Source organism: Athene cunicularia, assembly GCF_003259725.1.
Source record: "Athene cunicularia isolate RWA chromosome 10 unlocalized genomic scaffold, athCun1 chr10_part1, whole genome shotgun sequence".
NCBI lineage: Eukaryota > Metazoa > Chordata > Aves > Strigiformes > Strigidae > Athene > Athene cunicularia.
Genome location: NW_020799112.1, coordinates 16,723,034 through 16,733,793, shown reverse-complemented (window position 1 = coordinate 16,733,793; position 10,760 = coordinate 16,723,034). Strand labels below are relative to the sequence as shown.

At 38.6% G+C, this 10,760-nt stretch overlaps 1 protein-coding gene across 4 annotated transcripts in view; it reads right to left on the bottom strand.

Moving 5' to 3' along the window:
- ARNT2 (aryl hydrocarbon receptor nuclear translocator 2) overlaps positions 1–10,246 on the bottom strand; it is a 99,745-nt gene extending 89,499 nt beyond the window's left edge. The window contains exon 1 of one of the 4 annotated variants that reach the window (XM_026856199.1): positions 10,209–10,246. The gene's annotated coding sequence lies outside the window, so the exon portion shown is untranslated. The remainder of the gene's footprint in view (positions 1–10,208) is intronic. The other 3 variants (XM_026856198.1, XM_026856200.1, XM_026856201.1) reach the window with 3 other exon arrangements.
- Positions 10,247–10,760: the final 514 nt, after the last annotated feature.

Here is a 10,760-nt window from a genome sequence, read left to right as displayed (position 1 = left end):
CTGACATACCAACCCATATTAGCAGCCACCCTCATCTTTGAAGATGAGTTTCCCAAAACCTTAATTTTTTTGCAAACTAGAAATAGTTACAGATAAAGGTCTTAGTGATTTTTCTACCTTTCACTGCCCCAGGATCATCAATTACATTTTTTAGAACATTCTGCCTTTTATGTAATTTCACATGTTATATCTTTCATGTCTACAAGTAACAACAAACAAACAAAAAAAAAAAGCCCACAGGCTCTTGGAAGTTCAAAGGTTTACATCAATTTACATTTTTTGCATTACTTTCTAGAATTTTTCGTTCCCAGAGATGCTCCAAATAAAACACCCCAACATTATGGCATAACAGAAACCTTCATAGGCATATAGTAAATACAAAATACTAGTTTGCTCTGCTACAGAAGACTCCTTAATGGTACTTTAGGTTTACTACACACCCAAGAATTTGTCATGAATTTTGGAACACTTTTTTCCGCTTAACTTTTTCACACAGCTATTCCCCGAACAGCTTTTATGATATTGAATCTCATACTTTGCATTTTAAAATTATCAGTTTTAAAATAAGAGAGAAAATGATGTTTCCAGGTGAGCTCTGCTAGGCTTTCAAGTGATCAGCTATAATGGCCATGCTCTTACTGCTTTTTCAGGATTACAAAAGACAAGAATTCACTGGATGTTCTACCAACTACTAAACAAATTAAAACATATAACAACAAAACATTACTCTTCCATGTCCCCATATTTATATTAAACATGATTTGACATCCATTACAAGCCACTTGTTCCCAAAAGCACACAGACAGACAGTTCTGTGGATATATCAAATACAGAAGTGAAAAATGATACTGAAAAAAACCCTCACTATAAACAAGCTGGATGTTTGTCAAAAAACAAGCTGAGTATTTGTCTGTAAATATTGACCAAACTAAGTTTTTTGCTTTGATATTTGCTGACTGAAGAGCAGCACAGATAAGTACAAAGGACATACAAAATTAGTCTGAATGACAAACTTTGCGATCAGGTTCCAGCTACTACAGGGACTCTACGCAACAAAGCAAACAACTGGTGGCAGCCTATTGCACTTACCAGGAAATCACTACAAATATGTTATCATTACATTTCAACATTAGAAAAAGTCACGATTTGACTTCTGAAAATGTATTTACATCCAATGACAGCTCATTGACTTGATTTAAAGAGCAGTTTGTGTTAACGTACTAACCAAATACCCGATATATTGCATTTTCCTACTTTTAAAATTCAACTCCCAAACACACAAACACTTGAAAACTATCTCATAATTTTCACTCTGTGAAACTCTGTTTCATATAGTTTTGATCATTTCTTTTGTGTATGAAGCAATGAATATTTGATCTCAATCTTACTTCAAACTATAACTCGCCGAGAACAAACTAATGTGTTTTCAAAGGCAAATTAAGTGACAAAAGCAACCATAAGTCTAGATATCAAGAAATAAGTTGTAAAGCCTATATTAAGACTTTAAAACTAGATGGATTGTTGGTAGTTCAGCACTGAAATGGCTATCCATCTATGCTCGTGTATACTTTGCCAAGACACTTAAAAAGCACATTACCCCAACATCATACCTACTGTATAAAGAAAATACAAATTAACGGTTATTCATGTGCCTGGAATAAATAATATCTGCTGTTTCCAAGGAGAAAGAAGCTATACGTTCCGCTTTTTTATCTCCTCTTCCTCCCAATGGGAGAAAAAATCTTTTCTAATCCAACATAAATGTGGTTGCAATAAAAGTCTGTTATTAAAACATTATGAATTAGTATATCACAATGAAAAAAAATAATATTCTCTGCTTGCTCCAGGATAGGTACTCCACACTCTCCTACAAATATGTCATTTTATAAGACACATATGAAAAAAGCATCCCAGAATACACAGTCTCACAAACAGGACATGCAAACTGGAGGTAAGAGAAAGGGAAACAAAAATCAGATGACTGAACTGTGGCATGGGGATATTACTTGTGAGAGGTTAAGTAGAAAGACTGTAGCAAATGTGAACCCTGTCCAGTGCCTGTACCACAAGACTGTCTTCATTCCCCGGTCAGTTCTCAGACATGAGATAGCCCGCCGGCGATAAAAATGAAAAATGTAGGCAGCTTGTAACAGCCAAGAATTTTCCTGCACAGTGAGAATTTATTGGTTTCTGAAATTCTTACTCATAATTACCAGTCATTTTAAATTTAGCAATGATGAAAGAACATTTTGTCCTTAAGACCATCTTGAAAAAGCAGGAAGGGTTTTAGGTGGAGCCACAATGAGCTCTGGAGCTGAAGTCAGATACAACATTAACCTCCAGACATACCACTCTAAGAGATGGAGCCATGACTCTGCCTGCCCCAAAACATTTACCACATGCATGCCCTTGCTAGAGCAAAGCGAGGACTGGCGTGCTGCCTGTGTCTTATTCAGTTCTGCCAAGGGCAGAAAGGCTTTTGCACATCATCAGTAGATGAGGCAGAACCAATTCCTTAATGTCACATCAACCTTTTCATCAAAGTAGTCAGATACTACTTTAGAGAAGGAATAAAAAGGCATGTGCCAGCTATGAGACTAATGAATAGTTTTCCTCAAGCAAAACATAATTCAGCATGAACTTCATGTTAATGTTCTTTCCACCCACTCACACAATCCAACTGATTCTACTCAACCAAAATGCCAACAAGTAAAACCACCCATCTTTTAATTCAGCTATTGTACCCCAGCACTAAGATTTTGTTTTACAGTACCATTCTACAGCTGCCTAATCTCAAACATTCTTACATATTTACATGGCCTCCTTTTCAAAAACATGCATAGAACCTGGAGGGAGAAACACAAGTAACAAAAGGGAAAACTTTGGAGAGCAAAAGTTATTCGGACTGGCAGCTTTTACTAAAATGTTGAAAACCATCATAAGCCTCAGTCCCATTAACAGTTCAGAATCAAAGGGCTTAAGAAGCAGAAGCAGGACACAACTAAAAAAAAGATTAAGGAAACGATTTGGAAACATATGATGTTAGTCTGGTTGAAGAGTGAAGAGGAGTATCAAGATATATTTAACCAGAAGATTACTACATCTCAGAAAGGCACAAGTTCATTTGTTGTATCAGGAAGATATCACAGAGTACAGCAAGTCCAGAAACACTTGGTTTATTTTAGAAGAAACAAAACCAACAGCTGTGACCATTCAAGAACCAAACCCTAAGCTTAAATAAACTACAAGAAGCCCCAAAGACTCATATAAACCTAAATACTCGCAATGCCTATCAACAAAGAAGGAAGAAAATTCTCTATTGCTGTCTTATTCAAAGGAAGGAAATTCTCTATTGCTGTCTTATTCAAAGGAAGAAAATTCTCTATTGCTGTCTTATTCGAAGGAAGAAAATTCTCCATTGCTGTCTTATTCGAAGGAAGAAAATTCTCCATTGCTGTCTTATTCTGTAAGCATCCAGAATAAAAATTTTATACTTTATTCTAAAATGCCTGTAATGGGCTATTTTTGAATAGAGGTTCCATGCAGCACAAGTCTGATCTAGCAGGTTTTGTTCTTAGTGAGAATCCAGTCCAGCCTCACCTATGTAACGAAGAGAAATGGTTTGGACCAACCTTAACTCACAAACGCAAAGAACTGCCGGTAGAGAATCTACAGAGCCATTACACATTTTTTAAGGCCTTGTGCAGGAACTGTTTAATCTGCACACGTGGCATTTGGGGAAGCCTGCTACGTTGATTTAAGACATTCTTCATTCCAGCAGTCTGCTGTCCTTTTTGCTGGAGATCACCATCACGACGAGAGAGCCAGGAGAACAGAACATGTCCTCAGCACCTCAACCGCTACTGGTTATCGCTCAGAGATGGAGCTCAAAGCCTCAAACCCAGAGCAGAGCCCCGCGCCCTTTCAGCACCATGGATGGGAAGGCCAAGGCACCGCACACGCCTCTTCCCCCAAACTCTGCCTCGCAGCCAGCCAAGGTCTGAACACCCCCACGGTTATTTTCACAGAAACTCTGCTCTGATAAGATGCCTGCAGGAAAGAAGCTGACGAATAATTAGTGAGACTTCAGTCCACCTTTTAAAACTGCCTGTGCATTCAGAAATTCTTACTTTCCAATCCTCATCAAAAAGAGTTTGAAAATTCTCCCGCGTTTTACTTAGTAATGATTCATTTGTTTTAATTTCAACAATGAAAATCAAACCTTCACTGGTAAGCAAAAATACAGTGCAGCTAAAATGCAATTGCTGTTCCTGCAAACCCAACTGCACAGTCAAATTTTTTTTTCTTTTTTTTACATAAACCAGGAAAATTGTCTGGTTTATGTGAAAACCTCAACAAAATGATTTAGCAGAGGAATGTTTATCCCAGAAACACTGCAACCTTTACATAACTCCAATAATTTGCCACTTTATTCCTAAGGCCACTAAAAATCTCACAAAAATAAAGAAAAGTTTTCATTATACAACCTTGTTTTCTACTGGTCAAACCACTACTCACTACAGAAAGTGCAGAGCATTGTCAGAGTGACAGAGCTGTACACAGAAGTGCAGGCAATCTCTTAAAGATGCTTTAAAAAAATAAATAAATCTGAGGAAACCATTGGTGTCCCCATACACTATGACATGAACATGACTCACAGGAGTACTCATCAGACTAACCTCTATTTTCCCAAATTCTCTCACAGGGCCAGCCAGCCTCCACAGACTGCTGTTAAATGAGCTGCCTCTCAGTGCTTGGGGACACAAGAACTCAGCATTTCGAACCAAGGTTTTCAAGCTAACAGTACTTTAAGTCTTTAAAGTCGGACTCAAAATTGAGCTAGCCGCTTTGCCTGTTGGATGCAAAACCATGGAAATCCAGCTCGTCCATGGCCATGTTGGCTCTGTTGTACCAACAGCAATAAATTTTTTTGTCAATAAACAGATCAAACATGACTCAGAGGGCAGTGACACACAGTAGCTAGTGCCGTTTCATAGCTAATTTTATGACTGTAATCCATTTCCCACAGCTACCGTTACAATCAGCACGCAATTTCAGGGGTTGACTTCTGCCATGTGTTGAGGGTCACTGTGTGTCGGGCAGATTAACCACTTTCCATGTGACATAAACTTAGCAAGTTAAAATACTAGCCTCATACTGAGATGCTGGTCAGCCATGTAACTTTACCAGCCTGCCCCTCCTCAGGGCATTACAGTTAAACAGTAGTAAGTGAATACAGATGCAGTATGTTCTCACTTATTGCAGTAGTATGCAGAGATTGGGGATGCACTCTGCAAAGCACCATCCAAATAACAGAAGACAATCTGCTTTCTCAAAATAAGTAAACCACAAGTTAAATACGATCTGAGACTACCGACGTAATCGATCCATAAGGAGTTACTTTCTCCTTGCGTTCAAAATAATCAGTTCTATCCCGAGTAAGCATTTCCAGTTAGGTTTGATTTTTCATCCAGATATAATAGGCAACAAAGTTTTAAAAATATATGCATTGCAAGGACATTTAAGAGCACCCAGATGTCCACCTACCTTGACTAACAGAGAGAGCCAGCAGCAACAAGTCCCTAAAATTATCTACTTGCGTGAAATTGTGTTCTGGGTTATTACTGGGAAAGTACTGGAGACCATTTTTCAAAATCAAGCCTGTATATTCCACAGAAACAGGTTTCGCTTTTACCTCTGAGGAATACAAATATGCAGTGTTTTTGTTCTTTGCAGCTCAGTGATTTACTGGCATGCCTCTTCCCATAAAATATTTGCATATATCTGAGAGTCAAACTGTTCTGATACATTCTGTGTTTGCCAGGAAGTGAACGCTTCAGTTCAGTGTAACTGAACATTTAAACAAGGACAGGCACCAGGACAAATGGCAGTGTAATTAACATACCAATGAAGAGCCAGTTGTTAATTACTATCCATTTCAGGCATTTTGTATGAGCGACTTACCTGAAAAGCCTTCCCATCTGCATGCTGGCAAAGCCAGTAATTAAACAATTCAACACCCCTTTTGCTTGATTAGAGAAAAAATTATAATTATTTTGTATTACTCTATTTGTCACGTACAGTTGACATTTAGACGAGGAAAAACTGCAGCAGCCCAAATCTAAACATTTAAAATTAATGTTATGAGCTGTCCTTGAACAAAACAGCAACATATATAGATCTAGGGCAGATGTAAGCTAATGCAGGCTCCTAATTTGAGCCAACTGATTATACCTTACAGTACCTGCTGGGTTACGTGGAAGGCAGCACAGTTACTACTTAAAACAGAAAAAGTACTTTTCTCTAAGGGGGGGGCTTCAGATGCTACCTACAGAATGGAATCTGAATTTATACGCTGTTGAAAAACTTGGGAGCAGCACCAGTACAATGCCAGGATTCATTTACATTTAAACAACGGTAACGGAGAAGTCAATACGTAGCTCGGCACAGGACCACAGCTAAAATACGGTCAGAAAGGTAGAGGTGTGTAAGTGGAAAGCACGACTGAAACCGTAGGACAGAAATACTAAAGGCAGGCAAAATGGAAATAAAAGCTGACAAAAAAAAAAAAAAAGAGAGGAAGCAGAAAGTTTAGAAACATTCATCAATATGTAGAGTATCCAAAACAAAGGATTTCTCTTTCTCCCTGTGCAGATGGCTTTGCCCAAGGAAGACTAGCGTGCTTTGGGTACAAAAAAAGGAAATTACATCTATCTTGAAAACAGCTTCTAATTCACTAGCCATCTCATGACTACGGCCGTTAATCCATGTAAACAATAAACCCAAGATCCATTTGAAATTTTGACTACCCAAATTAAAGTTTGAATCAGGTCTTGTTAAAAAACTGGCATTCTATGTTTGGTACTGAAGTTTCAACCATGTAATTTATGCACTTTAAAGGCCAGATTTTGCTGAAATTCTGTAACATTTTCTGACAAAGTAGTTCCTTCTGAAGTAGCCAAAAAGTGGGTATTTGGTCCATGTGGGTTTATTCAATCAATTAATTTTAATTTGGATTTTTATTTTAAACAATGGAAGACAATTCATTTTTTTGCAGGCTTTTGTTTGCTAACACTGTGCATCTATCTTATTTGTATTAAAATCAGAAGCTAACTAAAACGTACAAATGCAGCCTTACAATTTTTTTTTTTCCCTCATTTGACAGAATGATTGATACGGATGAGGTGACAGGAAACGCTTTACATTTGAACAAAGGAAATACTGTTAGCAAGAAGTAAACTGTACCAATTGTTTATACAGCAAGCACTCATGCAAGATTTCTGAAATTCCAAATTTTTTGCCTGGATCATCCAGCAAATCTATTTTTTTGCACAAATTATCTTACAGTATGGGTGAAGGAGCACCTCTATCTTTACAAATTTCTTTCCACATAACCTGCATTGAGCACACTCTTACAGTCAAGAAAGGAACGGTTGGGTTGGTATCTGCACACTACTGCAGCCAAGGCAGCGTCTCTGAGCTCCACAGTGCTGGGTAGACAGAACAGCTCATCCAGAGCTGATTCATCTATCTCTAAATACTGCTGGCCACCCAAAGACACTTTGCTATAGATAAATTGGAAAATCTGCCAGAGATCTACAAGACCTGAGATCTAAATTCCCATGTCTTAAACTCAGGAACCTTCTTTCCTTTTTCTATTGCAAATTTGAATAACATTGTACTTTCTGCGGGCAGCACTGAATTAATGCATTTTCCATTCTTACTTGTCAGTTATGAAGCAGCAAGCCCCAAAAAATTACCCTAAACGACACACATATCTGATCTTCACAAGCCATTTAAGCATAATCTCTGAATACATCTTCATAATGACAGCCCCATTTCTGTCCTCTTAATAATAATAATCACTACATCAACAGTGTTATTTTGCCTTGACTGTTTTGAAAAGGCTATTTTTTTCCTTTGCTACCTAATCTCTATAGCAATTTTTCTTACTGGAAAGAAAAATCAGCAATACCATCTGGTATTACAGAAATCAGCACTATCTGTTTTGTTTTGCATTTTTATTAAGAGGCATGGGGAAACATTATTCTATTCGAAAAAATATTTGGAACTAACCACAAGCTACATATGCAAATTTTAAATAAATATTCTGTGACAAAGAGATATCCTGAAATCTTCTGTATGCTCTATATATTAGAAATATCAAAAAATGTGATTTCTTCAATGCAAGTTGCTGCCTGGTACACAGTCCTGAAGGACAAAATATTATCACAGAACAATTCAAGAGGCACTATCATCTCACACCACAGTATGACTGAAATAAGGACCAAATCTGCAGTAAGAAAGATATGAAAATAGGAGGAGATTATCTGCCATTTAAAACTCCCATTAACTAATGAGTGTTCCATTTTTGAGACCTTTAACATTATCTTAGAAAGAAGACTACTTTTTTGCCTCCCAGAAACATCAGAGCCCATAAATACCATCGTCACTACAATACTCCATTTACTCCTCAGGATGCTGCTAAACTGATTTTGGAGTTTACTGGATAGTCTACACCTTAATGAAGGGCAAAGCTGTTACTACTGTAGCAATAAAACACAACTTTTGGGCTCTGAGGAAATCTAATGCACTGAAGTATTTTTTTTTTTAAGTCATCGATTTCAAAGCTGTATGAACACTAAAGGAAATGGCAAGATTGACAACTTCAGAAAGCCAATTCCTTTTCAGAATACAGAACAGATACTACGCAGGGTGGCCCTTTCATCTAGGGATAACTCATCAGGAAGAGCTGAAAGGATACAATCAGTTATTTCACATCACCTGATCAAGGCAGAGAGTTGCCGCTCTGGGACGACCCATCAGACTAAGCCAGATTGGAACTCATCACCCCAAACCAAGTAATGTCTCAGGAAAAGAAAATGTTGAATTCATTAAGGGTTTTATGTTTTCATCCCAACTTGGCTAATATAAGAACCACCACATCATGTACTGCACTCAAGTAAAATTTGACCCCAAAGTAGCAACAGTTATGGACGAGTTTGCATTCCAGAAGTATATACATTTAAAACAGACATAGCACTAAGTTACTTTGCTGCAAGCAGTAATTTATGAAATGCTTGTTACACCTCCACAGTTTTTTTGTTCTTAAATCCCATTTAATATGCCAATCTTATTTCAGGAGGAAATAAATTAACTCTGAAGCTTTGTGCCAATGCAGATGAGCTTCCCACACACCTGTATTGTGTTTCACACTTCAGTTAGTCATCCAGATTACGACAAATGAAAAAAGTACTTCTGACCAGATCCCATTCCCAAGGCTGAGCATGCAGGACGAGGAAGAAAGAAGATTATCTCACAGACCCCCCCAGTTCTGTCAGTGTGATGTCCAGTTGCAGCTATGGACAAACACCCTCACCAGAAAGAACTATCGGTTTAGATGTAACGCAGCCCAGGAAGCCTAGAGGTGGCCTTACCCCCACCACAATTTGGTCCCTGACACTGCAATTCCAGTGACCCCTAACCAGGACAGGTTGCAAACTGCTCCCACTCCCATGAAGTTTCACAACTCAAACTCTCCATTAAGAAAAGAACAGTGGAAAAATAGATAAATATGCATCTGATACGAGAGAGAAGATGATGCTGCAAAGCAGTGCATGGTGCTGTACCAGGAGATCCCATGCTGAAAGACCTTTACATGCAGAATTAGAGAACACCCAGCTCTTCCTTCTCTGCTAATCCCCATTCCACTATCTAGAATATGACTAAAATCACTTGTATTTGTATTGTGGTAGCTGCAAGTTAATGTCCTGCCTAAATTATCAACTGTTATTAGAACCCCAGACAATTGCTTAATAAAAATTTAATCATATTGTAATTTCTAATCATCATTAAAGATACTTAACAAGTTAATCTCTCTATTGTGCTCCCCTAACATTGCAGATCAGAAAGGCAACTGGCGTAAAGTTGCACAGCTTCACCAATACTAATAGGGCTCCTTTCACATTACTCCAGCTGAGGATCTGGCCCCAAGGGAAAACAGCAGTATTAAAATCCTCTCGCTAAAGCTTTTGATTGTTTCTCTGCACTGCTTTGCAGTTAGTCCAAAAAAAGTAACAAAAGCAACAGATTAGGACTCAAAAAACCCCACAGCATAAATCAAGGTATTCCATGCAGCTCTACCTTCGGCTGCCCGTGGTAGAGATAACACTGTACTACACTACAGATGGAAGGTCTCCTCTCCTCACCTGTTCACAGCTCAAAAACTCCTCATTTTGACTTCACCCATGCATAGCTACATTTGTCTGACAGCAACGCTCACGCACAGAAAACGTAGGAGGATCATTAACAGTCAGTGAGTTTGTCTTTCGGCTCAGATCTGTTCCAACTGCCGAGACAAGGAGTGAAATGATGCTCTGTAACCTCAGCCTTGCAGAAGTAGGTACTAGTTCACTTCAGCGAACCAACACATTTCCTCATCCTTCCGGTGGACCTGCGATCTGTGCTTAGGAGTTTGAGGACCACCACGATCAACTTTTAACCGTGTCACATCGTTGCACAGCGATGCATACAGCCAACAAACTTGGCTCTTATTTCTCCCATATTTTTTTTAATGCATCTTCAATAATCCCATAACACTCTCTAAATTCAGAGAGTGGTCATGGGAGAACAACTTGGAAGCCCTACCCTGAGGCTGCTCTGGGATGTGCGCATGCCATACCTCCTGCACCCACCTCTTTTGTGGCTTCAGCTGCAGGCAGGTGGAAACCAAAAGCTGAAATGGCTGGTGCCAAAGGGCC